Here is a 15,913-nt window from a genome sequence, read left to right as displayed (position 1 = left end):
GAAGTAAGCAACCAAAGTATGAAGCAAAAATGAAGCCAGAATTTGAAAGCCTGAATCAGCACTGAATGGCCAACAAGATAACGAGATAAAAGCAAAAAACTGCGGATGCTGGAAATCCAAAACAAAAATAAAAATACCTGGAAAAACTCAGCAGGTCTGGCAGCATCTGTGGAGAGGAACACAGTTAATGTTTCGAGTCCGCATGACTCTTCAGGAGATAACTTGTTGATGGAGCAGGATGCAGAGTACAATTGATGTGCGGTGTCTTGTTGACGCTGCTCAAGGCGTTTAATGTAGGCTGAGTGAACTGTTAATGATATATAGTTACTTGATCAACACCATTAAGTGGTACTTGCTGGAAGCCCAGGCAGTTGCAGCCGATCAACATGTGATACACCCTGATTCCTTAGCGAGTGCAAGACTTTACCACATATGGTAATTTTTCTGAAAATTGGGTGGAGTTTTATTGCCTTGTCATGCGGGGGCAGGGCCGCAAAATGTAGTGAGCCATTCAAACGTCCATTGACTTTGGCAGGACCGTAAAATCCCGCCAGCATAAAATTCCACCCTTGGTAAGGTAGGTGCACTTAACAGTGTTGTTGAAAGGTCTCTACAGTGCAGAGTGCGAATCATCTTTTTGCTTTATAATTGTGTTTACATTTTAGTGTCCCACTCCACCCCAGCCTCAGCTCATCTGCTGTTGAAACCCTCACCTACACCGCAATTACGCTAGACTTCACTATTCCAATGCTCTCCAGGCCAGATTACCATTTTCCTCCATCCATAAACTTGAACATATCCAAAATGCTGTGACTTGTATCCCAACTCGCATCAAGTCCCATTCTCCACAGCACCTTTTGTCTCTGACCTACATTGAATCCTGGTCTGGCAACGCCTCAATTTTAAAATTTTCATTCTTGTTTCCAAATCCCCACATGGCCTTGCACCTCCCTATCTCTGTATTCTCCTTCAACCCCACCACCCTCCAAGATCTCTGCGCTCCTCCAATTCTGATCTCTTGTGCATCCCAAATTTTAATCACTCCAGCATTGGCAGCCATGCCTTCAGTTGCTTAGGCCCTAAACTCTGGAATTAAACCTCTACATCTCTCTATCTCTCTTTCCGCCTCTAAGGCGTTGCCCATAACCTACCTCTTTGGCCAAGCTTTTGCTCATCTCTCCTAATATCTCCTTATGTGACTTTGTGTCAAATTTGGTTTGAGAATGCTCTTATGAAAGGAACTTAGAAGGATTTACAATGTTAAAGGTGCTATGTAAATGCAAGTTGATATTATTCATAGTTCAGTACACAAAACAGACTGCAGTTGCAATTGACTTTCTTATGCTTTACATAAACAAGAATACAAATTGTACAGACATTTTATATCCTTTTTATTACAGAATCTGGTCTTGGAGCAGCCCAAAGTATTCTCCCAATGGCATCAAGTTCTCCCTATTTACAATGTGAAAAGATTCTATAGCAGCAGTGGCAAAAGCGAAACTGTTAAATGCGCAAACTTTAAGTCATGATTTCAGTGTTCAAGGAACTTCCCTAATCTCTGGGGAAGGTCAGTACAGGACAGAAGTGTGAAAGCAACATTGTTGGATTGTAAGAATGAACTTAGACTGTAACGTTTCCACAAAGTTTGGGCTGTATTTCTGCAACTACTGTAGCCACTGAGAAACTTTAGACCAGCAACTCGTTAAATATGTTTCTGCTAACCTGAAGGCATTAATACCTGTTATTTATATTCCTGTGGCACTGCTGGAGTTGCCTGTTGGGAGCGCTATTGTAGAAGGTGTATTAAAAGATGAGGGGGGAATAAATTTTTGCCTTTACTGCAGGAGCATGGAAAATCATGGAGGAGATATTGGGCTCTGGAGCGCTCTATTTTTAGGTGCTATGAGGCCTCCTAATGCTTGTCCGAGAATCACGTGCTCACTTATAATGGGAAGTATGCCAGAAGCCTTCATGATAATAAGGTTTGCAAGTGTGTACCATGCTGAGCATCAGTCACCACCAGTGCAACTGAAAAGGATCATCAACTATCTACAGGTTGGTTGCTGGATTATTTCTTCTGACTGAATGGTGCAATCGTATGCATTTTTGGAACTTTCCTGTACTTGCCTGAAATTTCAATAGTCTACAGGGACTGGTCTGGCTGGTGCTTAAGTAATTCTTCCTTGATTTAAAAGCTTGTGCTGAAACAAACTGCTTCCTGACATGGGTGGCCTGATAGATCTTCCTCTTAGAATTCGGCATCACTGGGAGAATGAAATGAGGCCACACCGAGCAGGATAAGCTGCTAGGAGGAGAAGGAGAAGGACTTTTCAGCAGGGAGACATAGCCGCCAAGGGTCCTTAGGGAGCTATTCCCTCAACTCAATTTCATCAAGGAGCAGTGGTTGAGACATCTTCGCTTCACTGAAGAGGCCGTGACTGAAACCGGCCAATTGACGCAGCCACGGCTACAACCTCAAAGCAGGGCAAGGACCGCATAGCTTGTGGTTGTCAAGTTGACAAGCTCTTGGCTTTTACACATCTTCCTTTCAGGTTGCTTCAAGAGATGTAAGCAGCGTCTCAGAGCTTGCAATACACTGCTGTATAAGAGAGGTCATTGAGACTCACTGTGCACAAAGAGACAGCTTCATCTCGTTCCCTTTTGCCAGAGACAAACAGTGGAGCAAGCACAAGGGTTTGCACAGAATGCAGGCTTATCCATGCGGTAGAGTGCTATTGAATGCATGCAAAAAAGCATTGCATGCGCCTATTGTGAATTCTGCCGTTTTCATGAACTGTAAGGAACTCCATTCTCTCAACGTACAACTGGTGTGCAAACACTAGGCAGCTCATCATACAGGTGATTACCTGTTATCCAGGATTCTTTCATTCTATGGCAGTCCTCTGGGCCAGCTATATTTGAGCCAGCATTGCAAGTCAAAGGCTGACTGCTCGACAACAAGGGTTGTCCACTTACAACATTGCTTATGACTCTGAAATGGAACCCACACAAACACGCACAGCAGAGCTATAATGAGAGCCATTCTGCCACAGAAATATATATATATATATATATAGAACACATCAGCATCCTCAAGCAATGTTTCTACTACCTGCACCACTCTGGAGGAAATAAAAACAGAAAATGCTGGAAAAACACAGCAGGTCTGGCAGTATCTGTGGAGAGAGAAACAGAATTAACATTTCGAGTCCGTGTGACTCTCCTTCAAAGCTGGAGGAGCCTAGCACTGCTCAATGGACTGGGTAGCAAGAAGTGTGGTAGTTTTCTGGAAGTTGCACAACCTGACCATTGTGAGGGAATAGCCTTTGTCACCCCTTAACAGGTGAGAAACTGGAAATTACAACAGGAAGAGGAAGGGAGAAAACCAAGGACGGACCCTTTCCATCCAGGCTTTACATGATGAAACAATTAATGAACACTATAAGTTGCCTCAGCTGCACCTCCTCTATTCACCATCAAGGCCACACTCCTCACCTTTCCTCTATCAATGACCATCGCATTGTCCTCTTCCTGTCAACACAAAATAGAATCTGAGTATTGTTGAAAAAAGAGACATGCTGCCGAAGTTTTTCATCTTGCACTCATCAGGACAGGTACAAGAATGCCAAATTTCAAAGGGAACAACAATTTATACTGCATGGGAAAAGGTGCTGCTTGGTTGGCAAGTTGGCTCGAGATGTTGCCATGGTGAATGCATCAGGAAGGTATTGACCCCCATGCTTTGTTTATTCAAAAAGGTGCAACGCCTGGACATATTTCCTTTTTCCTGCAGAGGACAGGTCCCTGCAAATGAATATATGCGGCTTCTAGCAAGTGAGTTACATTGCGAGCCCAACAGATAATCTTAAATTGGTTGATGTTGTCATTCTTAGAACTCTCGGAATTGTTCAGCAAGTGCTATCCAATGCAGAATCACATCTAATATTAAACATTATGTTCTGAGTTTTTCAAGCACAGGTTGGTTGAGTACGGTCAGCACTCTGCCTATTACAAACAGCCGAAGGGATGTGTTGTTAATATGTGCCTGGCATCGCACCAGCACTAAAATTCATATACTGCATTAATCATTTGTGTGTTAGGAAAAACATATTCTCGGCTGGACGGCAGCATGCTGTTAGTGGAAAAAAACACTCGTGTTACCACTGTATAGTAGCAGCATGAAATGGCTAGCTTCACATGTTGCTGAAATTTTTCAGATACTTTATCTGACTTGCCAACTAATCTGTACTCCTTTTTCATGAAGCATAAATTGTTCCTCCCTTTGAAATTTGGTATTTTTGCGTCTGTCCTGATGAGTGCAAAATGAAATACTCAATGAGTAAATCACAGAGCCCTTGAATGCTCAGCTAGCTGATCTAGCACATGCATATTGCAGGATATCCAACAACTTATCCGATTTTCACATGCAGGGTGAATGTTTGGCGACATTACAAGGCCTCAAGCTCTACCCAGCCATGCATATTGCAAGCCGGGCAAAGGGACTGGAATAGTCATCCTTAACAAGCACAACCTTATTGACAAAATGCACATTGTTCTTAATGACGGATCCAAACTTGTAGCCATTAGACCTGCCACCAAACATAACTGCACAGCCCTGCTTAAAAGCAAGTTACAAGAACGTTTTTTAGAATTACATAAGAGTAACTAGCTGCCTTGTGGTGTATTTGATAAGATTTGTCCTCATGGTTCACTATGTCCACATATGTAGGAGCTGCCCAAGACACATAAAAGTGATGCCCCATTTCATCCTTTCTTACCTATAACTGGTTCTGCACAACAGGAATTGGCCAAATGGTTGAGCGAGTTGCTTCCACCAGTTCTGAGTGAGTATTCCACATACATGGTGAAGGATTCCTTCACCTTCATGAAGACAGTACGCAAGCTCCATATCGACAGCAATGCCATGTCCATGTGCTCACTTGATATTGGGAGCCTGATCACCAATGTGCTGCTCAAGGAAACCATAGACATCTGTGTCGCGTCATTATATCATGACAATCTAGATGCATCGTCATGTTCTGAATCTATATTCATTGAACTTATGAACTTAGCAATTCGCGCAACTGAATTCAGCTTTAATGACACTATATATGCCCAAATAGATGGTGTTGCCATGGGTTCCCCTCTAGGGTCAGCTCTCACTAACATCTTTGTTGATTTCTGTGAGAAATGCACTTACAATGGTATGACCTTAACCTCCTACCCCTTGCATACTGCCAAAACGTAGATGACACGTTTGCGATATTTGAATCTGCAGCTGCATGTAAAAATTTCCTTACGCACCTTAATACGCTCCATCCCACAAATTCACCTTTGAAATGGAACAGTCAAATGAGTCCTCTTTCCTTGATGTGGTAGTTGAGAAATCTGCTAATGGGTTCTCTCTTACTGTTTACCGCAAGCCTACTTTCACTGGTCAATATATATGTTGTGATTCCTACAGCTCCATTGGCCTTATTGGCATTCTTGTAAATAGGACCCGAGCCATTTGCTCACTATGCAAGCTTGATGCTGAAGTAGGGCACATTAAAGCCATCCTGCAGGATAATGGCTACCCTGATCAGATCATTACTCACCGTATGCTGTGTGAACTCACCAAAGGGCCTAAGGCCGCCACTTTCAAACTGAGAAGTGCTAAGCCTACCTCAGATTACCCTGGAGGGGTAAAGTATCTAAAAACTTTGAGCACCAGGTGAAGCTAGCTGTTTCAGAGCGGTGTTTTCTGTAAAGCCAAAAGAAAGTTCTGCTTATCACACAAATGTGTAATGTGGTATATGAATTGTGTGATGCTAGGTAGCTAGGCTGTACGTCACAATGGCTAGCTGGCTCTTAGTTGCCAGCCAGTGTGGAATTGCGGTCAGGGGCCGATTGCGGGTGGCTCCCAGGCTCGCTGATCGCGCCCACACACCGACCTAAAACTCCTGTCCTTGCACACGTTCCCTTAGCACCGTCCTTCCCAAACCTTTTCCCGGTGTGACCCCAGGGTGATCTGGGGCTACAAGAGTTGTAAACAGTGGGGGCAGTTGATGAAAAGGCAAGGTTTCTCCAAAAAAACGCTCACCTACCTATTTGTAGGCTTTTTTTTTCTGGCAGCAGTGATTGGGTGTCAGGGAGCCGTCCATTAGGCCACATCTACCAGCCAAAGCACCAGTTGTCAGAAATCAGCCTGATCTCCACGACATCCATCGCTGCCTCGGACCTTGCAACCCCAAAATCTCACCTCACGACCCCACGGGGGGATCATGACCCACAATTTGGGAAGCCAGGCCTTAGCACCTGTCTTTTGTGTGCCTTTGCCTCTCCTAATCCTCCTAAAAGCTGCTTCATCAGGGTTCACCCAGCTTGGGTGGAGGGCGACTGCTGACCTTCAATTGAGGAGGCTGCAGATGGCCTCGGAGGGCAAGCTTGAGCAGCTAGGCCCAATTTCAGACCGCAGCATGGCCAGCAGCAGTCTGGGCTGACTGACTGATTGGCTAACAGGCAACAGAAAGGGCACTGACGGAGTGGCAGGTGTGGGAGCATGAAAGCTATTATCCTGAAAGAAGACAATCATATGAAGCAGCGGCCAGTAGGAATTTCCCCACATCCATTTTTGGGGTTAGAAATTTGTTACCCATTCATTAGAACATTCATTCGTAAGCAATTTTCAAGGGTTCAGATTGAGGACATTGTACATTAGGTAGTTTTACAAAGGGAGAAATTAAGGAAAGTATAATTACTTGGCACATTGGTACAAGTGAATAAGAAATCTGTCTTCTTAAAAGGACAATTGCTAGGGAATAATAAGCAAATTTAAGGAGAATGGAGATAAATTCGTGGCCTCTGGATCATTGAAGTAATTGGAAAATTTGTCAGAAAGGAATAGCACGATCATTGGTTTCATTAAGTGGCTCAAGATGTACTGAAAAGGAAAGCTTGTGTTTGGAGATAACTAGAGAATATTTTCTGAGGGTCAATTTTTCAAAGGGTGAGATTCATCAGAATAGGCTGGGGGCTAGAAGACTGGCTCGGAATGGTTCGGAATGTAGACAGTGCCTTTGTGAAGTATTTAAAGTAATTGGGATCAGGAATGTCGTAATGTGTACTTCCACTGGGACCAGGGGACAGCTGGCACTACTTGTAACTATTCAATACATTTACATTACAGAGATCAATTTAGTTTACATACAGGGGACCAAATAAGTCATTCAGTAAATTCCTAAAAATGCTTTTACACTAATGCTACAGATTGGAGATAAAGTATTGGAATTACATAAACATGCTTCAACCAAGAATTCAGACATGAATGGGAACTCTGAATCCCATTTGAATAATGGCTGTGGATCAGATCTGGAACTATTTCACAGGATTCTGTAAAAAAGAAATAGTTGGGATATCAACTCCTGCCTGGATGAGTGCAGCTCCAACAACACTCAAGAACCTTGACACCATCCAGGACAAAGCAGCCTGCTTGATTGGCATCGCATGCACCACTACAATGTTCACTCCCTCCACCACTGACACACAGTGGCAGCAGTGTGCACCATCTACAAGATGCACTGCAGCAACTTACCAAGGCTCCTTCGACAGCACTTTCCAAACCCGCAACCTCTACCACCTTGGAGGACAAGGGCAGTAGATGTATGGGAACACCACCACCTGCAAGTTCGCCTCCAAGCCCCACACCATCCTGACTTGGAACTATATCGCCTGTCACTGGGTCAAAATCTTGGAACTTCTCAACAGCACTGTGGGTGCACGTAAACCACATGGACTGCAGCGGTTCAAGACCAGCTCACCACCACCTTCTCGAGGACAAATAGGGATGGGCAATAAATGTTGGCCTAGCCAGCAACGCCCACATTCTATGAAAGAATAAATAACTGAATGTACATTTATCTGTGTAGGAGCAAGAATATTGATCAATAGGAGAGAGCTGAAATAGCTTGGGAGCAGCTAGAGTATTGGCTTGGCTCAAAGTTGATCCCTTGGCATAAAACCATAAACAAGTAAAGCACAGAAGGTGGTCATTCAGCCCCTTGGCTCTGCGCTGACTCTTTTGAGGAGCAGTCTAGTTACTCACCCTCCTTGACTCTTTCCCCATACCCCTGCAATTTTTTTCTCCTTCAAATATTTATCCAATTCTCTTTTGAAAGCTACAATTGAGTTTGTTTTCACCACCCTATCAGGCAGCACATTCCAAATTCTAACCATTCACTGCATAAAGAAGTTTGTCTTCATGTTGCCTCTGGCTCTTTTGCCAATCACCTTAAATCTGTGCCTCTGGTGATTGACCCTTCAGCCATTGCAAACAGTTTCTCTTTATTTATTCTCTTTAAACCATTAAAGGTTTTAAGCAGCTCTATCAAATCTCTCTACTTTAAGAACAACCCAGGCTTCTCCAGTCTATCCACATAACTATAATCCCTCATCCCTGAAACCATTCTAGTAAATCTCTTCTGTAACCTCTATAAAACCTACACATCCCTCCTGAAGGGCAGTGTCCAGAATTGGGCATAATGGACAAGCTGGGGCCAAACTAGCCTTTTATTGTTTTACCTTTGCTCCCCACTACAAGTTGCAATCCCTAGCTGCCAACTCCAACCCTCCCTTCACAACTATCTAAGGCTGAACCAGACTGTTCGCAACCTTAGTGATGGTACAAATACATGGTCGGAAGCTCATCTCAGGATCAAATATGACACCAAGACTACCTACTTCCTACTACCTACTATGTAATATCACCTCACCTGGCCCATGCTTTAGCTCATCTGCTGCTGAAACCCTCACCAATGCCTTTACTACTCCAGACAACTATTCCAATAAACTCCTGGCCGGTCTCCTTCTATAAATGTGAGGTCATCCAAAACTCTGCTACCTGTGTCCTTACTCACATCAATTCCAGTTTATCTATCACCCCTGTGCTCACTGACCTAATTGGCTCCTGGTCAAGCAATATCTTGATTTTAAAATTCTCATCCTCGGTTTCAAATCCCTCAATGGCCTCACCCCTCTTTATCTCTGTAATCTTGTCCAGCCTCAAAATCCTTCGAGGTACCTGCACTTCTCCAATTCTGGTCCCTTGAGCATCCCTGGTGTTAATACTCCGCCATTGGTGGCCATGCTGCCAACATCCTAAGCTCAGGAATTCCCTCCCTAAATCTCTCCACTGATCTTTCTACCTTTAAGTCACTCCTCAAAAGCTATCTCTTTGACTAAGTTGCCCTACTATTGTCTTATATGGCTCAAAGTCAGATTTTGTTTTACAACACTTTTGTGATGCACCATGGGATGTTTTATTACATTAAAGGCACCATATAAATACACCTTGTTGTTTCTGTCATGACCAGGTGAGGAGGGGTTGAATGGCTCCCCTCTTTTATCTCCCCTCGTTTGACCGCAAAATGTTTTGTTTTTGTTTGAAAAGGGTACACTTGCCAATTCAATGAGTACTTAACTGTTTACGCACTGTGATCATAAAAGAACCAATCGGACAGGGTTTTTGTTTTAGTTTTTTCTTTAGTTTTAACTATACTTAAACCGATCTAAATCTAAATATAATAATAAAATACACACCAACTTTCACATACACACACATATTCAAAGTCCACACATACACAAATATAGATTACAGAGCGTAAAAGGATAGGTTGGCCAAAGTTAAAAATGTAAAAAGAATATACATCCGGTAATTTGGTGACTCGGTTTACCTCAGGCTGAACTCAATGTTTCTGATTTCAAGATGTAGATGGTCATTCTTCGGGAGATGCTGGTTCAGATTATTTTAAGAAACCTCTGTCTGCAGCTGGGGTGTCCCTGAATGGTCACAATCAGCAAATGAGGCTCGAAGCTTGCCAGGTGGATTGGAGAGGAAGGCAGGAGGGACCTCAGTTGGGTCTTCTCTCTCAGCTGCTTGTACTCAAATTTCTGTTGAGAAAACATGTGCTTAAAATATACAAAGGGTTGGCTTGTATTGTGGCCTTCCTTCTCCAACTGCCAGGCAGATCCAAATAAGGTCATTGTCCGCGTATTCCAAGGATTAGCTCATAACCAGAAAGCTAACTTAGCCAGGGTCCCATTGTCCAAACGATGAGTCTTAATGGTCTGTCTCCAACAGTTGAATACCTCAGGTGATTGCCATAGATGCCTTGCTAATGAGACAAGATATGAAAGTCCTTCATATTCCCCTGAAGTAATTTCCATTGATGAGTTTTGCAATCATATCATCTCCATTCCATTAGATTGAAACATGAAATGTATAGTAATGCAAATTGGGGTAGCCATTTTTGGCTGCAACTTCAACTCATCTTTAGTTTTTTAAATTCAGTTACGGAATGTGGACGTCGCTGGCTAGGCCAGCATTTATTGCCCATCCCTAATTGCTCTTGAGAAGGTGGTGGTGAGCTGCCTTCTTGAACCGCTGCAGTCACAGTCAGCAAATGGGGTTCTGAGTTTAAAAAGTCTGTTTTTAAAAGTTCAACTCAAGTTTCCAACCAGTGTATTAAAAATCATTATTTGGCATAAAGCACATCATGACAATACACTATTTCAAAGGGGTCTTCCATCTAAGATGGAGATGAAGAAAAATGTCTTCTCTCAGAGGGTCGTTAGCGTTTGGAATTTTCTTCCCCCAGTGAGGAGTGGAGGCTGGGTCATTGAGTATATTCAAAGCTGAGTTTGACAGATTTTTGATTGAGACGGGAGTCAAGGGTTATGGGGGACAGACAGGAAAGTGAAATTAAGGCCAAAATCAGATCAGCCATGATCTTATTGAGGGAGCAGGCTCAAAAGGCCAAATGGCCTACTCCTGCTCCTATTTCTTTTGTTCTTGTATAAGGATAATAGGTAAAGTAGGACAGAGAACTCATGAACAATTTGGAAGAGCAAAATTGTGTAACGTTTGTTAACATGGGGAAATTTTCATTGAGTGATTCTATGTGATACCGCCAAATGCAAAGGGAGGAAGATTATTTTCTTTGTTAGCCTTATCAATGATTATCTCCTTGATCAGTTGTTGGGAAAAGTAACAGAGAGAACTTAACAGCATCTCCCTCGATGGGCCTTTTTTCTGTGCTGTAAACCTCTATGACTCTGAGATTCTCTCTATGCAATAGAGCATCAGGCAATAGTAATCAGTGCATAGTTCAATTTCAATTGCCACTAATGTTTGTTATTTGATGCTAATACATAATTTCAAGATATTTGTTCTGCGGAAAGTTCTGGGGGGTACATTAGAATGTGTTTGGGGTTATAAGGGCGATGCAGAAAAAATGTTTTAAATCAAGATTGAAGCTTTGAATGTCCTTTGATTCAACAAAAATGTAGGAGGTGAAAGTGAAACCTAAGAAGGGATGTTTGTGAAGAAATTAACCTCAACAAAAGTATTTCACTATATATAAAATATGTTGTCATAAAGTAGGGATAGGTACGAAAAAAAATGAAGATAACTGAAACCAGAATTAGGCATGTTAAAAAGGCATTAAAAACAAGTTCTGATGAAGAGTCATATGGACTTGAAACATTAACTATTCCTCTCCGCAGATGCTGCCAGACCTGCAAAGTTTTTCCAGGTTTTTTTGTTTAAAAACAAGATAGTGGGGAAGTGCAGTGTGATGGATCTTTCAGTTAAAAACCAGAACAATCAAGGACTGCATTGGTCATTTGAGGAATTTCTCAGATGTTATTTATAAAAATAAAGATGTAGCAGGTGAGTCAAATACATATTGCAAATCAGTTTTCATTTCCGGAGACAATGCCTGTATTACAGAATAGAAGTTACTTCAGTAGCAGAGATGACAAAAATACTGCTTAGGCCTCAACTGGAGTATTGTGGCCAATTTTGGGCACCATACTTTAGGAAGGATGTCAAGGCCTTAGAGAGAGTGTATTGGAAAGTTAATAGAAAGACACCAGGGATATGTGGAGAGTCTGGACACAGCAGGGATTAAGGGGAGATTTGATAGAGGTGTTCAAAATCATGAACACTTTTGATTAAGGAGTAATTGCTTCCAATGGCAGAAGGATCAGTAATCAGAGGAAACAGATTTAGGTGATTGACAAAGGAACCAGAGGCAACGAGGAAACTTTTTTTTTACACAAGTTGTTGTTTTCTGGAATGCCCTGCCTAGAAAGGTGGTGACTCCACCAGAGCCAACACAGGCATAATGTGCTGAATGGCTTCCTGTACTGCATCATTTGTAATTCTCTGAAATGGTTTTAGTTAAAATTAATTCATTGAATGTTGGTATTGCTGCAGGACCGAATACCATTCATTTAAGCGTGCTTAGGAAATGGGAGGAGGTCTTATGAGCCTCTCAGGTTGGGCCAGTGGATTGGAGAATGATTCGTGGACCCCATCATTTAAGAAAGGGAAGGAATCGGAACCTCAAAATCATAGGCCTGGACTTCAGTTTTGGGCTTTAAAGCTGAGGAAGGGTATATTGGCCTTGGAGGGAACATAGAATGCCAGGGCTTCAGGGGTTGAATTATGATAACAGGTTGCATAAACTTGACTTGTACTCCCTTGTGCTTAGGAATTTGAGGGCCGATCAGCAGGCACCAGTTCGTATATGACGACCTAGGTACACTTACACGCTAATGGCCAAAGTTAACTGTTTTCTCAGTTTGCTTATGATTCAAATGGAGCTTGATGCAGAATTTTGCCACCTGCAGTCCAGTTGCAACATAAGCATTGTCCTCAGCTGTTATCCCAATATCATTCCCAGATAGCATGGCAATTATCAACACATGGTGATGTATTGATCATCACCTTTCCCAATGAATAGCATGGCACAGCTGCCTAATACTTGGTGCACTGCTGTATTTCCAAAAGTATAAATGGTCATTTATGGCTGTCATGTGTCCATGATGTTGCTAATTGATCATGTTTATATTAAAGTGGCTCAATCTAAGTCCTTAAGAAGGCATAGCAACCAGTCATAAGGTGCAGCTTGACTGTGCCCTGCAGAATTATGCATGCAGTGCAATATGAGAGCTGTATGGTTGCATAAAGACTTGGCACAGGAAAACTAAATCTAGTGTAACTCTTTTAGAGTTAAAACAATTAAACTAAATTAAGATTGAGGCAACATTTTGACACACAATCATCATCCATCTACTCATCACTGGTGGGGGGTCTTACAAAAGGCCAGATTCAGAAATTGGAAGCGTGCATATGGAATCATTCCAAGCACAGAGGCAACAGGCTGCATCTAGCGCTGGTGGCAGGGTGGGGGTCCTGCGGACAGGCCCAAAAGCAGGAGCCAGCAGCTGTTTTCGGGGCAGCTGTATCCAGCCCCAAGATCTGCTGGCTAATCACTGGGCCAACAACTCAGCAGCATCACCAGACGCAGTGGCCATTGCTAAGGCAGCACCTAGAGGAGAAAGGCATGGCAATGATTGTGCTTCATCACAGCAAGGCAGGTGGGATCTGGGGGTGCCAGGGCTAGTCAGGCAGAGGGGTGAGGGGTGAGTGGTGGAGTACAGGGGGTTGGTGAAGGCAGGTGGCATTGCTGCCATGGGGCCCCTACCATGGGCCAGAGTGCCCAAAAAGGTGTTTTTTTTTTTATCAGGTGGTGTTCACCTGATGGTCTCTCCGTACTGCAGGGGGTTCCCTCCCCCATCACACACCATTGGGGAGGCTCTTAATTGGCCACTTGTGTCTCAATTGACCTTTGAGCAGGAGAGCTTTCTGCCACCTTCCCCGCTGCTGGTAATATGGTATAGCAATGGGAAGATGAGAGGCACCGTTTTATGAGCACCCCCACCTCCCAGGCAATCCCCAGAAGGCTATTAATATCTAACCCATCTGCAGGGGAGGTAGATGGGATGAACAGCAGAGTTTTCTAAAGAATATGCTTGTGTTTTTTCCCCACTTTGTATTGTTGAACTGTTGTGGGGTAAAATTATCCTCAGCTTATCCTAAACCATTTTAAATTCAACTCTCATCTTGGTCAGGATGGCTAGTTTGTACTGGAATTGCAAGAAAGACTCTGAGACCTTAATTCATTTTTAATGCCCAGAGAAAATGCTGGAAATAGTCAGCCAGTCAGGCAGCATCAGAAACAGTTAACATTTCAGATTGATGACTATTGGGACATGATCATTCTTTTATTGCTATAGGTCAAATGGTCTCCTCCTGTGTAATAGATTTTGTATGTTCCTCTGGCATTGAAGCACTGTTACAGTGCATCTGTTTTTGCTTTCAATTTTCAGTAACTTACCTGAGCCCCCTCATTCCAGCCACAACATTTATCTTTCCCCATCAACACAATATTCCTGAATAAACAAAGCAGGAAAGGAAAACATAGGCATGGAATTTATAACCAGAAAAGTGGTTTAATTATTTACCCCCCCCCCCCCCCCCCCTCGGATATTCCTTTAATTCTACCTATTTAACTAAGCTTTTGGTTGCCTGTCCTTTTAATGAGTCTTGGTGTCAAAATTGTTTGATATCCCCCTGTGAAGCACTTGGGACATTTTACAATTAAAGGTGCTTTATATTAATTGCATGTTGTCAAAGCATCTGATGGACCAGTGGAAAGATGGGGAATTTCATGCATCTTTAAGTTGACTATCCTTTTTGTAGGAAGACAGACATTTTACATCAGCTATTCTCTCATGGTAAGAATATAGGCTTGAGAGATTAGACATTGTTTTATTCTTAATGTCTGGGCATCGCTAGCTAGGCCCTCAGAATTATGCATGCAGTGCAATGAGAGCTGTATGGTTGCATAAGGGCTTGGCACAGGCTAGGCCAACATTTATAGCCCATCCATGTGTGATAAGCAGCAACCTTCTTGGACCTGCAGTCCATGTGGTGTAGGTACACCCACGGTGCTATTAGGAAGGGATTTCTAGGATTTTGACCCAGCAACAGTGAAGAAATGGCGATAGTTCCAAGTCAGGATGGTAGCTTGGAGGGGAACTTGCAGGTGGTGGTGTACCCATGTATCTGCGGCCCTTGTACTTCAAGGTGGTGGTCGCAGGTTTGGAAGATGGTACACACTGCTCCCAGTGTTCGTCAGTGGTTGGAGAAGTGAGTGTCTAAGATGGTGGATGGGGTTGCTAATCAAGTGGGCTTTGTCCTGGATGGCATCAAGCTTCTTCAGCATTGGAGAAGCTGTACTCATCCAGGCAAGTGGAGAGTATTTCATCACATTCCTGACTTGTGCCTTGTAGATTGTGGAGTCTTTGGGGAGTCAAGAGGTGAGTTACTTACCATAGAATTCCCAGCCTCTGAACCACTCTTGTAGCCACAATATTTATATAGCTAGTCAGTTCAGTTCCTGGTCAACTGGTAAACCCCAGGATGTTGAAAGTGGGGGATTCAGTGATGGTACATTGAATGTCAAGGAGCAATGGTTAGACTCTCTTCTTGGAGATGGTCATTGCCTGGCACTTGTGTGGCACAAATGTTACTTCCCACATCATCCCAAGCCTGGATATTATCTAGATCTTGCTGCATCTGGACATAGACTGCTTCGGTATCTGAGTCATCGCAAATAGTACTCAACATTGTACAATCATCAGCAAACATCCCCACTTCTAACTTTATGATGGAAGGTCATTGATGAAGCGGCTAAAGGTGGTTGGGCCTAGGACACAATGATTGACCTCCAACAACCACAACCATCTTCCGTTATGCTAGGTAAGACTCCAACTAGTGGAGAGATTTCCCCCAGATTCCCATTGACTCATTTTGCTCAGACTCCTTGATGCCGCACTTGGTCAAATGCTGCCTTGAAACATCAAGTTAAATGACCCTAAGCCTTTTTTTTGCTCCTCTGCTTTTGGACAGTATGTTCTTGATTTTATAGCTACATTAAAAATCTCCTTAATTGTTAATTCCTCTTTTTGGAATTGGATAAGTACTTGGGAGTAAAAAATTACAGGGATATGAGGAAAGTGGTGC

Source organism: Carcharodon carcharias, chromosome 3, assembly GCF_017639515.1.
Source record: "Carcharodon carcharias isolate sCarCar2 chromosome 3, sCarCar2.pri, whole genome shotgun sequence".
In the NCBI taxonomy this organism is placed as follows: domain Eukaryota; kingdom Metazoa; phylum Chordata; class Chondrichthyes; order Lamniformes; family Lamnidae; genus Carcharodon; species Carcharodon carcharias.
The sequence above is the reverse complement of the archived record's forward strand: the minus strand, read 5'-3'. Positions refer to the sequence as shown.